The sequence below is a fragment of the Tachyglossus aculeatus genome, chromosome 3 (genome assembly GCF_015852505.1).
Source record: "Tachyglossus aculeatus isolate mTacAcu1 chromosome 3, mTacAcu1.pri, whole genome shotgun sequence".
Taxonomy (NCBI): Eukaryota; Metazoa; Chordata; class Mammalia; order Monotremata; family Tachyglossidae; genus Tachyglossus; species Tachyglossus aculeatus.
In genome coordinates, this window is record NC_052068.1 from 105,127,125 (window position 1) to 105,145,419 (window position 18,295).

The following is an 18,295-nucleotide window of genomic DNA, read 5'->3' on the forward strand; positions in this document are numbered from 1 at the left end:
CTACTTGGCATATAGTAAGCATGTAACAAATACCACAGTTATTATCATTATTATCATTACCATTAGTATGTGGGAATAATGATAATAATAACAATGAGAGGAGATCTGCATGCACTTTGTAGTGGTTGGAAAATTACCCAGGGACCACACAAGAATGCTTCCTCCATTAGAAAAACAACCCCTCCATGACCAACCTTGCTTTACTGAGAAAATGGACAAGAGGGAAAAGAGAAGGAGTGAAGGGAGAGAAGCTTATTTCTTTTCTTCCAAAAATTACCACTGGAAAGACATATTATTAAGCTCTGCCTTGAAAATGAAAAATGATTTTTCTTATTTCAAAAGGTTGTATAATGTTTCAAAAGAAATGGCTTGAAAAAGAAAAGAAAACTTGCTTTCAGTCAGCATTGGTTTTGGAAGGTTTTCATGCTTTTCTGGTCTGTTATGTTTGAATTTGCTTTTTCCTAGTACCAGTTTCATGTACCTAGCTTTTGCTCTGAATGAAATTGTAGTGTAATGTAAGGAACTAATATCATTCAATTATGATTTCCACACAAGGCCAATTCCCACTGCAGCTTTCATGTGAGGGAATTTATGATGACATATTTTGAAATTGAGCCAAATCCCCTTTACAAGGTGAGGAGGAGGAATTAGAGTGGGAACAGGAGAGCAAGGTGTTCTTGCCTTAAAGGCTTATCCAAAGCATTCTGTTTTTATATTATTTCTGAAGCTACTTTAGTCACATTGAGATGCATCAATAGCATTTGTATATGGAAAACAATTTATTTTCTCAACTACTTAAGGAACTTAGTATGTTTAATTGTTTTGAAAAATAAACGTATATGTAAAGAAAGTTGTCCATTTGGATTGTTTACCTGAGATTCTATATTTTTGGGGAGGGTATTTGTTAAGTGATTACTATGTGTCAAGCACTGTTCTAAGCACTGGAGTAGTTACAAGTTATTGAGGATGGGTAGAGTCTCTGGCCCACCTGGGGCTCACAGTCTGAGTAGGAAGGAAAACAAGTTTTGAATCTCCATTTTGCAAGTTGGGGAAATTGAGGCACAGAAAATTAAGTGACTTACATATGGTCACAAAGTGAGCAAGTTGCACAACAGGGTTTAGAACACAGGTCATCTGGTTTCCAGGCCCATGCTTTATCCAGTAGGACTTGCTACTTTCCTTCATGAGAAGATAATGCTCTTGACATAGATCATTACTTAGAAATGACCACTATGTCAATCAGCTGAGGAGTTTTATTCCCTTTGATTACATAGGCAAAATGAGACCCAGGAAATTTGTCATTCTACTAAGATCATTTAGAAAAGGAATAATAATAATGATAATGGCATTTTGAAGCACTTACTATGTGCTAAGGCACTGTACTATGCACTGGGGTGGATACAAATAAGTCGAGTTGAACACAATCCCTATCTCACATGGGGCTCACAGTCTTCATCCTCATTTTATAGATGAGGTAACTGAGGTGCAGAGAGGTAAAGTGATTTGTCCACGGTCAAATGGCAGACAAGTGGTGGACCTGGCATTAGAACCCATGACCTTCTGACTCCCAGGTCCATGCTCTTTCCACCACACCAGGCTGTGGGCAAGGAATTTTTCTACAGACTCTGTTACATTGTGCTCTCCCAAGTGTTTAGTACAGTGCTGGGCACACAGTAAGCACTCAATAAATATGATTAATTGATTGATAGCCCCTGGTCTTCCAACTTTCAATCAAGTGCAATATGAACTTCAGGTCTTCACCTCTTTGCGAACTATAATTATTATGCTAGAAGTGTGAAGTAAGAAGTGTGAAGTACATAAGGAGGCATGTTTTGAAAATGTGCTTTAGGTTAACCAGCTCTGAAGGCTTAGCTCTTCTACACATAGTGGATGATAAACGTTCAGAATTTATGGTTTCAGAAAGTTGTACAGGTAGATAATATTAGCAGATTCAAGACAGGGTTGTATAAATGAATGGATGAATGCTCTATAATGTATAAATGAATGGATGAATGATCTATAATGGGCTATAAAGAGAAAATCAGGGCTGGAAAGGGTAAATGTTGGTGCATTCCTAAACATTGAGATGCTTCAATAAGGGCACTCAGCAATCAATAAATCGATGATATATATTGAGCACTTACTCCATGTAGCACTAAGCACTAAGTACTAAGCACTTGGGAGAATACAATGAAACACAGTTGGTAAGCACACTATTTGCACACAAAGCGCTTACTGTCTAGAGGGGAAGACAGGCCTTAACATAATAAATAAGTAAATAATCACACAGTTCCCATTGCCACAACTGGAGACTATTTTCACCTACTTCGCTGGCAACTTCTCATCCACATTCTACCTCTGGCCTGGAATCCTTCCCTCTTTGTACCCAACAGATGATTGTTCTCTCACTTTCAAAGCCTTATTGAAGGCAAATCTCCTCCATGAGGCCTTCCCAAACTAGGCCCTCATTTCCTCATCTTCCACTCCTTTCCACATCACCCTTGCACTGGGATTTTCACCCTATACTAACCCCATCAGTCCCACAGCACTTATTTACATATCCATAATTTATTTATTTATATTGTTGTATTAATGGACTCCTCTCTCAGGGTATCACCTGGAAAGTTTCCAGGACTCTACCAGTCTCGACTATGTGAGAAAGAGTCAAGCAGAAGAATACCTATTCCATTCCTAGCTTGGGCAGTGGCTAGCAAATGGAAGGCAATCTACTACAAGCCAAAACTCAACTGTGCGAAGCAGCAGCAGCATGGGATCTAGGAAACGGTGGAGACTCAAGTTGACTCTGTGTAAACCACTTCTTTATTTTTAGAAAGAACTCTCTTTGGATCCACTACCAGAACAACTCCAGATGGAGGTGGGGCATTCTGGGAGAGATGTGTCCATGGTGTTGCTACAGGTGGGAGACGACTCGACGGCATAAGACAAGATTAATGAACCATGTCTAATGCCTCTCCATGTATTTTTTCTAATTGCTTAGTTCAGGGCTTTTCAGACAGTAAGTGCTTAATAAATTCTACTTTTGAGTCACTTCAAACTTAGAAAGATGAAGAGGGGCGAAGATGGAAGATAAGGATCAGGATGGTGGGAATAAGAAACTGAGGAATAATAAAAATAATAAAGAGAGGAAGGGATGGATCTAGAAAACTGTGGAGGAAAAACCAACAGGATTTGAAGATGAACTGCATGTGAGAGGTATGAATCAGAAGAGTCATAAATGACTTCAGGGACAGGGAGAATGGCAGGAAAATGAAGGTTTGAGAATGAATCCCACAATCCCCAAATACGAGTTATTCTGGAGCTCCTAAACACACATGCCTGATAATAGACAATAAAGGAGAATTTCACAGAGCACTGCAGAGACGTCCCCAATCAACACACACTCATATATACAGGCACATATATATATATATATAGCACAGGCTTCAGACTGTAAGAGACATTACTACTCAGAGTACATCATCACGGGGGTGATATTTGCTTTTGAGATGGGGTGACCTCTCAAAACTCTGGAGATTTTTATCATCATGAATTTTTTTTGGAACTTTTGAAGAATTGCAATTGCAAGATCTGAATTAGTGATATATCTCCAGAGGTGACAGTTCCAGGCAATGAGTTTTATATCTTTCTATTTTTTTACTTTCTCCTTATCTGTAATTTATTTTATTGTCTGTCTTTCCCACTAACTGTAAATTCCTTGAGGGCAGGGATCATGTCTACTAACTCTAGTGTCCTTTCTCAAGAATTCTGTGTAGTGTTCTTCACAGAGAAAGAACTCAATGAACATTATCAATCAATCAATCAATCATGTTTATTGAGTGCTTATTATGTACTAAGTGCTTGGGAGAATATTATGGATTCATTGGTCGGTTGGATATGTTCAGGTGGGAGAAAAATAGGTTAGGGAGGACTACAATACATCGTTCCTAACGAAGTCAATAAGTCACATTGCACATCATCACTGGCTGTCATGTGATCCTAGAGAAGGAGACAGTTATTCCTCTCTTCAGGGTGGTCAAACGTCTAAAGCTAAACTTGATCATATAGAATACCTGCCAGAAGCAAACCTTGTCAACAGAAACTATCTATGTGTCTGCATTCCCAGAGGAAGAGCAAGCACCCTGGCCTAGTGGTCTGAGTAGGCAGACTCAAGTTGTCATTTCCCCTTGTTGGGGCTTCTCTCTGAAGAGAGGCAGGGGTTCAAATCCTATTTCTGACATTGCTCCCCCTCTTGACGGTAAATTCAGAGGGGACAGGGGATGTTTCAGTTACATTGTCATATTGTAGTCTCCCAAGTGCTCCAAATACTCTTCCAGGCACGTAGTAAGTGCTCAATAAATATGATGGATGGGTTGATTGATTTATACATGAATAGCAAAGCTTTTTTATGCTTATATATACAGAACCCATGGTATCTATGACTGTGTAGAATTAAACTCTCTATCTAATGACGAATTTGCTTCTGTTCTTTTGGTCTAGGAATATCCATCATCCATTTTTCAGCTTTGAGGGAAATTTCCCATCCTGGTGATTTGCAAATCATCCTGGTGCTTTGCTCAGTGAATGTAACAAATGCCAAATGGAGATCCCAGAAGAGATGGGAATGCTGATTTCTGATCTCTCACAGATGACTGGGAATGAAAGTTGAACAGGATGTTGTCATTGCAGAAGCCAGATTTCAGAATAGGTTAACCTCATGCTAAAGAGTATTAAATGCCATTTGCCTTCCTGTTTTCATGCTTGAAATGATGAGGGGAAACCAGAGCACTGTGACTGACTTCATTCTTCATCCTGGGTTTTTCTAACTTTCCCAAACTGCAGTTTCTTCTCTTTGTGGTGCTTTTAATCATTTACTTAATTATTCTGGTAGGAAACATGGTCATTGTCTTCATCATCACCCTGGAACAGAGTCTTCACGTTTCTATGTACTTATTCCTGAGGATCTTGTCCATCTTAGAAACTTGCTTCAGTGGAACGATTGTCCCTAAAATGCTTGTGATTCTTTCAACGGATCACAAAACCATTTCGTTTGTCAGTTGTGTGGTGCAAATGTATTTCATTCTGTTCCTAGGGGTTACAGAATGCTTTCTCCTATGTGCAATGGCCTATGATCACTACGTGGCCATCTGTAATCCCCTGCATTACCCTGTCTTTATGACTAAAGCAGTTGTCCCCTAGCTAGCATCGGGTTCTCCAATTTCTGAATCAGTTATTGCCATAATCTAAACTCCTTGGGTATTTAGCTTTCTATTTTGTGGCCACAATAAAATTAACCACCTCTTCTGTGAAACTACCCCGGTACCGGAACTGGTGTGTGCAGACACCTTCCTTTATGAAATCTATGCCTATATAGGCACCATTTCAGTGGTTATGCTTCCTTTCCTGGTGATACTTCCGTCCTACATTTGCATCCTCTACACTATTCTGAAAATATCTTCGACAGCAGGAAGACAAAAAACCTTCTCCACCTGTGCTTCTCATCTGACTTCTGTGACCCTGTTCTATGGCCCAGCTAATCTCACCTACTTGCAACCAAAGGCCAGTTACACTGCAGAGAGCAAGGAATTGCTCTCTCTGGCATATTCTCTGCTCACCCCCCTGCTAAATCCTCTCATCTACAGTTTGAGAAGCAGTGAAATGAAAGGTGCACTGAAGAAAATATTGAGAAGAAAACTGTGTTCCCCAGAACTGTAGAAATTTTAATGGTTTGCCATAGAACATGTCTTTTTGAAGAATAAGTTAGATCTATTGTGAGGTAGAACTGGAGAGTTCAGAAGGCATTGTTTAGGCTTAAATGTGAATGGGTAAACACATGTGATTAATTCCACACTGTATTTTGAAACTTACAACAAAGCGCTTAAGGAACATTTTTGGAAATATTGCTAGGTTTATTTTTATGTTCTAATAGATGGAGGTGAAAAAGATTGTTTAAACCCCCTGAATGAGGAATAATGATCAGGGGGTTGGAGCAGGAGGGAAAGGGTAGTGAACCTAAGTTAGAATTAAAGCTATCTGAAGCTTTTCCTTTCTTGGCAATAAGCAGACTCTCTTTGATGTTCTGTTAATCATCAGGCCATAACTAGCAGCCATATTTTGTTTTACAATCTAAGTACTACTCTCGTCACTGATTTTCCATCAATTTCTCCTACTTCATCCTCCTTCCCTGACTTTCCCTTACACCTCAAGGCAGAAATCCAGTCTTCAGGGTCAGATTCGGGTTGCAGTTTGGCCTAAGGAATCCACCCTGTGAATCCTGCTATTCTTATAATGCAGTAAGGCTTTCAAAGCTGGTCAGATTTTAAAGATGAGAGGGGCTTTCAGGATCCAGGTCTGCAGCCCTGGGGTTACCTCCTGGGGTGTTCTGGGGGAATCCCACTGATTCTGTCAATCTTTGATTTGGATCTGAGTCCCCAAATCACTTGTGTGTACCAGAACCCCCAAATCTGCTCTCTCCCATTCTGCCATTACCTCATCTCTGGCCCCCTGCCTCTCTTCCTCCCTAGAGTTCAGGATCTTGGCAGGGTGGATACCTGTACCATCAAAGTCCCCACACTTATGAAGGATTTTCCTTGTCTGGCTCTCCTGTTCAAAATATGAATCTTCTCCACCAGAGCTTGTGTGAGGGGCATTAAAGCACCTTCTACCATCTTGCCTCTCTGTCTCCGATAACTGTAGTTGAAAATGGAACCAAAATCCAGTTTGGTCAAAGCGTGGAAGAATTGCACAGTTCTAATTCTCTTGGTTTTGGAGGGACAAATTGGGCTCATAGTTAATTATTTAAAAGAAATCAAATTCTTCCATGTTTACAAATATGAATCTATACACAGACAAAGATCTATGTGTATATATATGTATGTATCTTATGATATGACATAGTCCTATTTCAAACTCTTCAGCACAAAGAAGAATGCATATATATGCATATACACTGTATGTGGAAAACATTCATATATAGATATATTCACTTGTATGTAAGTACATACATGAGAACATGTGTATATATGAATCTCATAAGTGCACATGTTCGTGTGCAAGTGAACACATGCATATGCACATAGATACATGTAAACATACGTGTATAGGACAATAAGCCATGTTTTCTTCTCCAGCCACAGAATGGAAGCAATGAAACTTCCTGGAATGGAAGCAGTGATTATCTTCCTTCTCCCTTTTTGCCCCAAGATTCTCCAGGTGATTGGGGTTTTACAGAGAAGGAGCATGACTTAATGGAAAGAACATGGGCCTGGGAGTTGGAGGTTATGGCTTCTAGTCCTAACTTTGCCACAAGTCTGCTGTGTGATCTTGGGCAAGTCGCTTAACTTCTCTATGCCTCAGTTACCTTATCTGTAAAATGGGAATCAAGATTATGAGTCCCATGAGGGACATGGACTGTGTCCAACCTGTTAACCTTATCTCTACCCTAGCACTTAGAACCGTGCTTGGCACATACTAAGCACTTAACAAATACCACAATTATCATTATTATTATTACCTTCCAATCCCCAGATTTACATAGCCACCGCCAATCAATTAACCATCCAATATTATTTATTGAGCTCTAACCGTGCAGAGCACTGTACTAAGTGCTTGGAAAACTACAATGCAATAGACTGGGTAGTCACAATCCCTGCCCACAAGGAGTTTACAATTTAGAAGGGGAGATAGACATTAAAATGAATACATAGAGGAAATGGCAGTGTATAAGGATATGTATTTAAGTGCTGTGGAGCTGGAGGTGGAGTAAATATCTAAGTGTTTAAGGGATAAAGACCCAAGTGTATGAGTGATGCAGAGGGGATGGTAAATAGGTTGAGGAAATTAAGGGTTAGTTAGGGAGGGTTTCTTGTAGGAGATTTTACTTTAGTAGGAATTTGAAGATAGGGAGAATGGTGCTCCATGAATGTGAAATGGGAGGGAGTTCCAGGTCAGAAGGAGGATATAGGTAAGAGTCCGGCCCCAAGGCAGGTAAAATTGAGATACAGAGAGTAGGTTGGTGTCAGAGGAGGGAAATGGGCAGCCTGGGTTGTAAGAAATAATGATAATAATAATAATAATAATAATAATGATAATAATAATAATAATAATAATAATAATAATAATTGTATTTGTTAACTTACTCTGTTCCAGGTACTATACTAAGCACTGGGCTGGATACAAGCAAATCGGGTTAGACACAGTCCCTGTCCATGGGGCTTACAGTCTCACTCCCCATTTTACAGATGAAATAACAGAGGGCCAGAGAAATGAAGGGACTTGCCCAAGGCATTAGAACACCTGACCTTCTGACTCCCAGGTTTATGCTCTATCTGCTGGGTAAAGTAGGTGAGGGAGAACTGATTTAATGGCTTCAAGCTAATGGTAGAGTTTCTCTTTGCTGTGGACATGGATGGGCAAACACTGGATGCTCTTGAGTGGGGAGACGTCCTTTAGAAAAGAAGGTTCTGGGCAGCAGAGTGAAGAAAGGACTGGAGCAGGGAGAGACAGGAGGCAGGGACGTCAGTGATAGGTCTATGCAATAGTTAAGGTGGGATATGATAAGTGCTTTGATTAACGGATTTTAGCAAGGTGGTGAAAGTAGAACCAACAGGATTTGGTGACAGTCTGAATATCTAGGTGGAATGAGAGAGATAAGTGGTGCTTCACTCCATAGAAACTACCCTCTCAAAGGTCATCCGTGACCCTGGCCTTGGGGTAGAGTGTCTAAAAGGTGCATGGCTATGGGCAGGAAAGTTCTAGGCCAGGGAGTGTTTCCAGGTTACTTAGGGCCCCAGGATCTCAAAATCCGTGGGCCCTGACATTCGGTCCATAGAAGGGACAGAACAGAACTTTACCTTTTTCTACCCAAGCCCTATCCTCCCCATGACTTTCCCATCACTGTAGTTTAGAAACAACACCATCATCCTTCCTGTCTTCCAAGCCCCCAACCTTGGCACTGTTCGTTCATTCATTCTTTCAATCATATTTATTGAGTGCTTACTGTGTGCAGAGCACTGCACTAAGTGATTGGGAAGTACACTTCATCTCTCTCATTCAACCCACACATTCAATCAGTCATGAAATTCCATTGGTTCTATCTTCTCAATGTAACGTCCCCATACAAAGTGCTACTATGTACCCCTCCAATCAAAAGGGTTCTTCACTCAAGGACACCTTCCCTGCTATATAAACGTGCTTACAGCATTCTTCACCTCCTTTTTTCTCAGGCTGTAGATCATGGGATTCAATATGGGGATTACCGCTGTATAGAATAAAGAGGTCAGTTTTTCCTAGTCCGGGGAGTAGCTGGAGTTCGACCGCTCATACAGGAAGACTTTGGTCCTGTAGAAAATGGTCACAGCTGCCAGGTGGGAAGTTCATGTAGAAAAAGCTTTGTGCATCCCTTTGGCAGAGCCAATCATCAAAATGGCAGCCAGGATGATATATAAGAAAGGAGGATTTTTAGGGATGTGAACATACCCAGGAAGATTGCAAACAGGAGTAGTACAATCTAGTTGATGTGGAGTTTGGAGCAGGACTGTTTCAGCAGGAGAGGGAGGTTACAGAAAAAGTGGTTGACGACATTGGAGGCACAGAAAGATAGACAGAACATCAGAATGGTTTGCATTCACAAAACCCATGACGTAATATCCAATCACGAGCTGGGCACAGATTTTGGGTGACATGGTAACCGCATAGATCAGTGGGTTACAAATCACGACATAATGGTCATAAGCCATTGCTGCCAAAATGTAGCATTCTGTGCTTGCAAAGATGACAAAAAAATACATCTGGGTAGCACAGCCACTGAAAGAAATGACTTACCCTTCCTTAAGAAGTCTGATAGCATGTATGGAGTGACAGCGTAGAAATAACCAAGATCCACTAGAAACAGATGACTGATAAAAAAAGTACACGGGAGAGTGAAGTCGAGGGTCAATCCAAAAAAACAAGATCATTCCAAGATTCCCCGCTAACGTTACAAGATAGATCCTCCAAAATGTCCTGGAACATGCGATCTTCATCCATGTATTATCAGTCAGGCCCAAGAGGATGAACTCTGCAACTGAGGTATGGTTTCCACCAAACATCTCACCTCCAGGACTCATGCTCATTGTAGTTTTAAAGTAGAATCCGATTCTACTTGGAGAAGTACTACTTGGATTGGAGAAGTCAATCACTTTGCCCCCTCCTACCTTACCTCATTGGTCTCCTCCTACTGCAGCCCAGCCTACATACTCCCTTCCTCTAGCATTACTTACTCATTGTGCCCCGATCTCACCTACTTTGCTGTCTATCTCTTACCCACGTCTTTCCCATAACCTGAAACTTCCTTCCCTTCCATATACGTCAGATCACCATTCTCCCTACCTTCAAAGACTCAGTAAGGTCACATCTCCTCCAAGAATCCTTCCCTGATTAAGCCCTTTTTTCCCCTCTCCCTTCTGCACCATCTGTTTACTTGGATGGGTGACCTCTGGACATTTGATGTTCACTACTCATTCATTCATTCATTCAATCGTATTTATTGAGTGCTTACTGTTCATTCATTCATTCATTCAATCATATTTATTGAGCACTTACTGTGTGCAGAGCACTGTACTAAGCGTTTGGGAAGTACAAGTTGGCAACATACAGAGACGGTCCCTACCCAAGAATGGGCTCACAGTCTAGAAGGGGGAGACAGACAACAAAACAAAACACATTAATAAAATAAAATGAATAGAACAGAAAATATGAACAAGTAAAATAAATAGAGTAATAAATCTGTACAAACATACATAAAGGTGCTGTGGGGAGGGGAAAGAGGTAGGGCAGGGGGGATGCGGAGGGGGAGAGGAAGGAGGGTGCTCAGTCTGGGAAGACCTCTTGGAGGAGGAGAGCTCTCAGTAGGGCTTTGAAGGGAGGAAGAGAGTTAGCTTGGCGGATGTGCAGAGGGAGGGCATTCCGGCCAGCGGGAGGACATGGGCTGTGGGTCAACGGCGGGACAGGTGAAAACGAGGCACAGTGAGGAGGTTAGCGGCAGAGGAGCAGAGTGTGCATCCTGGGCTGTAGAAGGAAAGAAAGGATGTGAGGTAGGAGGGGGCGAGGAGATGGAGAGCCTTGAAGCTGAGTGAGGAGTTTTTGCCTGATGTGTAGGTTGACTGGTAGCCACTGAAGATTTTTGAAGAGGGCAGAAACATGCCCAGAGCGTTTCTGCACAAAGATGATCCGAGTAGCAGCGTGAAGTGCAGACTGAAGTGGGGAGAGACAGAAGGATGGGAGATTAGAAAGGAGGCTGATGCAGTAATCCAGTCGGGATAGGATGAGAGATTGAACCAGCAGGGTAGTGGTTCGGATGCAGAGGAAAAGACGAATCTTGGCGATGTTGCAGAGGTGAGACTGGTAGTTTTTTGTGAGGGATTGGATGTGAGGGCTGAACGAGAGAGCAGAGTCGAGGATGACACCAAGGGTGCGGGCTTGTGAAACAGGAAGGATGGTAGTGCCATCTACAGTGATGGGAAAGTCAGGGAGAGGGCAGGGATTGGGAGGGAAGATAAGGAGTTCAGTCTTGGACATATTGAGTTTTAGATGGCGGGCAGACATCCAGATGGAGATGTCCTGAAGGCAGGAGGAGACCCGAGCCTGAAGGGAGGGAGAGAGAGCAGGGGCAGAGATGTAGATTTGGGTGTCAATCAATCAATCAATCGTATTTATTGAGCTCTTACTGTGTGCAGAGCACTGTACTAAGCCCTTGGGAAGTACAAATTGGCAACATATAGAGAGAGTCCCTACCCAACAGTGGGCTCACAGTCTAAAAGGGGGAGACAGGGTGTCATCAGCGTAGAGATGATAGTTGAAGCCATGGAAGTGAATGAGTTCACCAAGGGAGTGAGTGTAGATAGAGAACAGAAGAGGACCAAGAACGGACCCTTGAGGAACTCCTAGAGTAAGGGGATGGGAGGGGGAGGAGGAGCCCGCAAAGGAGACTGAGAATGAACTGCCGGAGAGATAAGAGGAGAACCAGGAGAGGACAGAATCTGTGAAGCCAGGTTGGATAGCGTGTTGAGGAGAAAGGGGTGGTCCACAGTGTCGAAGACAGATGAGAGGTCGAGGAAGATTAGGATAGAGTAGGAGCCGTTGGATTTGGTAAGCAAGAGGTCATTGGTGACCTTTGAGAGGACAGTTTCTGTGGAATGTAGGGACAGAAGCCATATTGGAGGGGGTCGAGGAGAGAGTTGGCATTGAGGAATTCGAGGCAGCGCATGTAGATGACTCGTTCAAGGAGTTTGGAAAGGTGTGGGAGGGAGATACGTTGATAACTAGAAGGGGAGGTGGGGTCAAGAGAAGGTATTTTAGGATGGGGGAGATGTGGACATATTTGAAGGCAGAGGGGAAGGAACCAGTGGGGAGTGAGCCATTGAAGATGGAAGTTAAGGAGGAAAGGAGGGACGGGGCAAGAGATTTCATAAGGTGAGAGGGAGTGGGGTCAAAAGCACAGGTGGCCAGAGTAGCACTTGAGAGGAGGGAAGAGATCTCATCTGAGGTTACTCTTGGGAATGATGGGAGAGTGTAGTAGAGAGGGTTGAGAGCAGGGGGGTTGGACAAGGGGGAGGAATGACTTTGGGAAGCTCAGACCTGATGGAGTTAATTTTACTAATGAAGTAGGAGGCCAGATTGTTAGGGATGAGGGAAGGAGAAGGGGGAGGAACATGGGGCCTGAGAAGGGAGTTAAATGTATGGAGGAGCTGATGGGGATGATGGGCATGGGCGTCAATAAGGGAGGAGAAATAGTTTTGTCTGGCAGAGGAGAGAGCAGAGTTAAGGCAGAAAAGGATCAACTTGGAGTGAACGAGGTTGCCTTGGTGTTTAGACTTTTGCCAGCAGCGTTCAGCAGCTCGAGCATAAAAGCGAAGGAGGCAGGCCGTGGCAATGATCCAGTGCTGTGGGTTAGTGGTACGAGTGTGACAAATGGAAAGGGGAGCGAGCTAGTCGAGCTGAGTAGAGAGGGTAGAGTTGAGAGCAGTAATCTGATCATCAGGATTCGGTAGAGAAGAAAGGATGCTCAACCACGCAGCAGTTATGTACATATCTATGAATTCTATATTATAAATTATTTACAGTAATGTTGTCTCTCTCTTTAGATTATAAATTCATTTTGCCCAGGAAATGCATCTAGCACCTCTATTGTATTGTACTCTCACAAGTGCTTAATACGGTGTGCTACCCATAGTAAGCGCTCAATAAATACCATTGATGTTGAAGACGTTGATGATGACAAATCAAACACGGGAAATGGACTCACAACTTTGTCTAAGTTGGTGTCACACCGGAGATCACCAGTAGGTGTCGCCTCCACTCCCAGCCACAAATTCTTTCCTTCTTCAAAACTCCCTGTGTTGATAATAGACAGCAGTATGTTAGAATCGATAATTGTTAGGTAAAGCTACTTTTTCTACTCATCCAGGTTTCTCTCCCCACACAGTTCCCTCGCACTCTATAGCATCGTTTACCCTTTTAAAAAATTGAAAAGAAGCATCCTTGCCTAGTAGATGGAGCATGGGCCTGGGAGTCAGAAGAACTTGGGTTTTAATCCCAGCTCTTCCACTTGTCCGTTGTGTGATCTTGGGCAAGTCACTCAACTTATCTGAGCCTCAGTTACCTCATTTGTAAAATGGGGATTAAGGCTGTGAGCCCCATGTACGATATGGGCTGTGTCCAACCTGATTAGCCTGCATCTACCCCACAGCTTAGTACAGTGCCTGGCACATAATAAGGGTTTAACAAATACCTTTTTTAAAAAAAACAAGACTTCCTCATGGGCAGGCTTTCAGACCCTAGGGAGTTCTAGGATCGTTTTTCTGCCAAAGGTTTCAGTCCACATTTCCCCACTCCTCAAGAACCTCCAGTCATTGCCCATCCACCTCGGCATCCAACAGAAATTCCTTACTATTGGCTATAAAGTACTCAAACACCTTGCCTAATGAATGCCTACCTGCTCTATTATATTGCACTTTCTCAGTCACTGAGTATAGTGCTCTGCATGCAGCAAGCACTCAATAAATATGACTGATTGATTGATTGTAGGTGCGGTACGCTTGAAGATGGGCATGGTGGCATGAAGGATAGCTCTCCATAGACCATACTGTCTCATGAAGACTTTGAACGAACCCTCTCTCTACATTCTATGCCAGCAGGGAGAGCAGGGATGGGAAGGGGGCTCAATTTGGTGAGGGTGGGTGTGGGTGAGCATTTAAGCCTGAGTTGGGAGCACATTTAGGAGGATGGAACACTCCAATTCCCTAAACCCATTCTGTCCATCCCCATGCTTTAGTCACTTAATCCATACTGCCCGGGCTTGGGGAACTGGGGAACCTTCCCATGGGAAACTTTGTTGGCCAGAATAATGCAAAAAAAAAGTAGGGTTGGGATGGTATAGGACAGAATAATAATGATAATGATGGTATTTGTTAAGTGCTTACTATGTGCCAAGCACTTCTCTGAAAAGGGTCAGGAGAAGGGAGAAGAGCAAGATGATGCAAAGTGAAAAGCAACACTACTGGAGAATTATCACCCAGGAAATAGACAGTTGACAGGCGCAGACTTCTTCCTGGGAATGGAAGTATCATCTTCAGGTCTTTCCAAGTGGCATGCTTCCGGTTGGACATTTCTTATTCTTGTAGCTATCCATTCTCCCTGTTACTACTATTTCCTTGATAGTAACTCTGGTTTTATGAGGAAAAATGAGGTCAATAACTCAGGCAAACCATAAATATGTTCTTGACCCAGGGTTCACTTCTCCCACAGGGTTCTTCTTCTCCCACTCCCCCAGACTCACCGGAAAAGGAGGAGGTGTCGGTTTCCTTCTCGCCCCCCAATGTCGCTTTCGCACTATCCCTCCTCCCCCTTCCCTTTCCTTCCCTTCCTTTGAAGCCCACATTATTCGCCTCTACCACCCCCTCCAGATTCTTGTAGCCATCATCTACCGCCCTCCCGGCCCCACTTCCAACTTCTTTAACGACTTTGACCCCTTCCTCACCTTCCTTCTCTCCTTCTCCATGCCCACTCTGATCCTCGGAGAGTTCAATATCCACATGGATATCCCTAATGACTCCTCTGCCGCCCACCTTCTATCTCTCCTTGACGCTGCCAACCTCTTCCTCCACCCCACCTCACCCACTCACCAACTTGGTCATACCCTCGACCTCATCATCTCCTACCGCTGCACTGTGTCCACCCTCACCAAATCTGTAATCCCTCTCTCTGATCATAATCTTCTCACCTGCCTCCTCACTCACACTCCTTTCCCCTGTAAATCCGTATTCCTCCCTCACAGAGATCTCCGCTCTCTGGACCCCACCCATCTTTCGGAGTGCCTCACACCCCACATCGCCGCCCTCTCCTCTCTACCCAGTCTTGATGATCAGATTACTGCTCTCAACTCTACCCATTCTACTCAGCTAGACTCACTCGCTCCCCTTTCCCTTCGCCGCTCTCGCACCACTAACCCACAGCCCTGGATCATGGCCACTGTCTGCCTCCTTCGCTCTTATGCTCGAGCTGCCGAACGCTGCTGGCGAAAGTCTAAACACCATGCCAACCTCGTTCACTTCAAGTTTATCCTTTCCTGCCTTAACTCAGCCCTCTCTTCTGCCAGACAAAACTATTTCTCCTCCCTTATTGACACCCATGCCCATCACCCCCGCCAGCTCTTCCGTACATTCAACTCCCTTCTCAGGCCCCCGGTTCCTCCCCCTCCTCCTTCCCTCACCCCCAACGATCTGGCCTCCTACTTCATTAACAAAATTAAATCCATCAGGTCCGACCTCCCCAAAGTCTCTTCCCCCCTTTCTCCAACCCCCCGGCTCTCAACACTCTCTGCTACTCTCCCATCCTTCCCAGCGGTATCCTCAGAGGAACTCTCCTCCCTCCTCTCAAGTGCTACTCCAGCCACCTGTGCTTCTGACCCCATTCCCTCTCATCTTATGAAATCTATCGCTCCATCCCTTCTCCCCTCCTTAACTTCCATCTTCAACCACTCACTCTCCACTGGTTCCTTCCCTTCTGCCTTCAAACATGCCCATGTCTCTCCCATCCTAAAAAAACCCTCTCTTGACCCCACCTCACCTTCTAGTTATCGCCTCATATCCCTCCTACCATTCCTTTCCAAACTCCTTGAACGAGTTGTCTACACGCGCTGCCTAGAATTCCTCAACAACAACTCTCTCCTCGACCCCCTCCAGTCTGGCTTCCGTCCCCTTCATTCCACAGAAACTGCCCTCTCAAAGGTCACCAATGACCTCCTGCTTGCCAAATCCAACGGCTCATATTCTGTCCTAATCCTCCTCGAACTCTAAGCTGCCTTTGACACTGTGGACCACCCCCTTCTCCTCAACACGCCATCTGACCTTGGCTTCACAGACTGCATCCTCTTCTGGTTCTCCTCATCTCTCCAGTCGTTCTTTCTCAGTCTCTTTTGTAGGCTCCTCCTCCCCCTCCCATCCTCTTACTGTGGGGGTTCCCCAAGGTTCAGTGCTTGGTCCCCTTCTGTTCTCAATCTACACTCACTCCCTTGGTGACCTCATTCGCTCCCACGGCTTCAACTATCATCTCTATGCTGACAACACCCAGATCTACATCTCTGCCCCTGCTCTCTCCCCCTCCCTCCAGGCTCGCATCTCCTTCTGCCTTCAGGACATCTCCACCTGGATGTCCGCCCACCACCTAAAGCTCAACATGTCGAAGACTGAGCTCCTTGTCTTCCCTCCCAAACCTTGTCCTCTGCCTGACTTTCCCATCTCTCTTGACGGCACTACCATCCTTCCCGTCTCACAAGCCCACAACCTTGGTGTCATCCTCGACTCCGCTCTCTCATTCACCCCTCACATCCAAGCCGTCACCAAAACCTGCCGGTCTCAGCTCCGCAACATTGCCAGGATCCGCCCTTTCCTCTCCATCCAAACTGCTACCCTGCTCATTCAAGCTCTCATCCTATCCCGTCTGGACTACTGCACCAGCCTTCTCTCTGATCTCCCATCCTCGTGTCTCTCTCCACTTCAATCCATACTTCATGCTGCTGACCGGATTATCTTTGTCCAGAAATGCTCTGGGCATATTACTCCCCTCCTCAAAAATCTCCAGTGGCTACCAATCAATCTGCGCATCAGGCAGAAACTCCTCACCCTGGGCTTCAAGGCTCTCCATCAAATCGCCCCCTCCTACCTCACCTCCCTTCTCTCCTTCTACTGCCCAGCCCGCACCCTCCGCTCCTCCGCCGCTAATCTCCTCATTGTACCTCGTTCTCGCCTGTCCCGCCATCGACCCCCGGCCCAGGTCATCCCCCGGGCCTGGAATGCCCTCCCTCTGCCCCTCCGCCAAGCTAGCTCTCTTCCTCCCTTCAAGGCCCTGCTGAGAGCTCACCTCCTCCAGGAGGCCTTCCCAGACTGAGCCCCTTCCTTCCTCTCCCCCTCGTCCCCCTCTCCATCCCCCCATTTTACCTCCTTCCCTTCCCCACAGCACCTGTATATATGGTTGTACATATTTATTACTCTATTTATTTATTTATTTATTTATTTTACTTGTACATTTCTATCCTATTTATTTTATTTTGTTGGTATGTTTGGTTCTGTTCTCTGTCTCCCCCTTTTAGACTGTGAGCCCACTGTTGGGTAGGGACTGTCTCTATGTGTTGCCAATTTGTACTTCCCAAGCGCTTAGTACAGTGCTCTGCACATAGTAAGCGCTCAATAAATACGATTGATTGATTGATTGATTCACTCAGACATACCTGTGACTTGCGAGTGTTCACCAACAGCACCAGCAGCACACAGGCCCGAGGATATTCTGGTGGGCTCTGACCTAGCATAGCTGCTATTTCAAATCTTCTTGGAAATTTACAAGAGACTTTACTGAAATGTGAAAAAGCTTTATTGCATCCTGGACAATTCCTGAATGACTGTATTTGGTGTGGCTGCTTGGAAATTATTGCACAGTGCCTATTATTTCAAAGAACTTCACACTATGGAACTATGCATGGTAAAGGAGTAATCGGGTAGAGCAAGAGTTAGCTTTCTCAGGCTCATACCCAGAACATCTGTTGCACCAGAAAGATCTTTTAAAGCCAAAAAAAGTCAATAGACAGGAAAGGGGAAGGTCCATGCAAGCAGGCCTCAAAGCATTTAAGCAGTTTTTGTTTTTTTTAAATGGTATTTGTTAAGTGCTCACTATGTGCCAGGTACATTATTTAGCACTGAGGTAGATTCATTCAATGGTATTTATTGAATGCTTACTACGTGCAAAGCACTGTATTAAGCACTTATAC

At 44.3% G+C, this 18,295-nt stretch overlaps 1 pseudogene; it reads left to right on the forward strand.

The window, feature by feature from the left end:
• Window positions 1-4,763: 4,763 nt before the first annotated feature.
• Window positions 4,764-5,712, forward strand: LOC119925346 (annotated as a pseudogene).
• The last annotated feature ends 12,583 nt before the right edge of the window (window positions 5,713-18,295 follow it).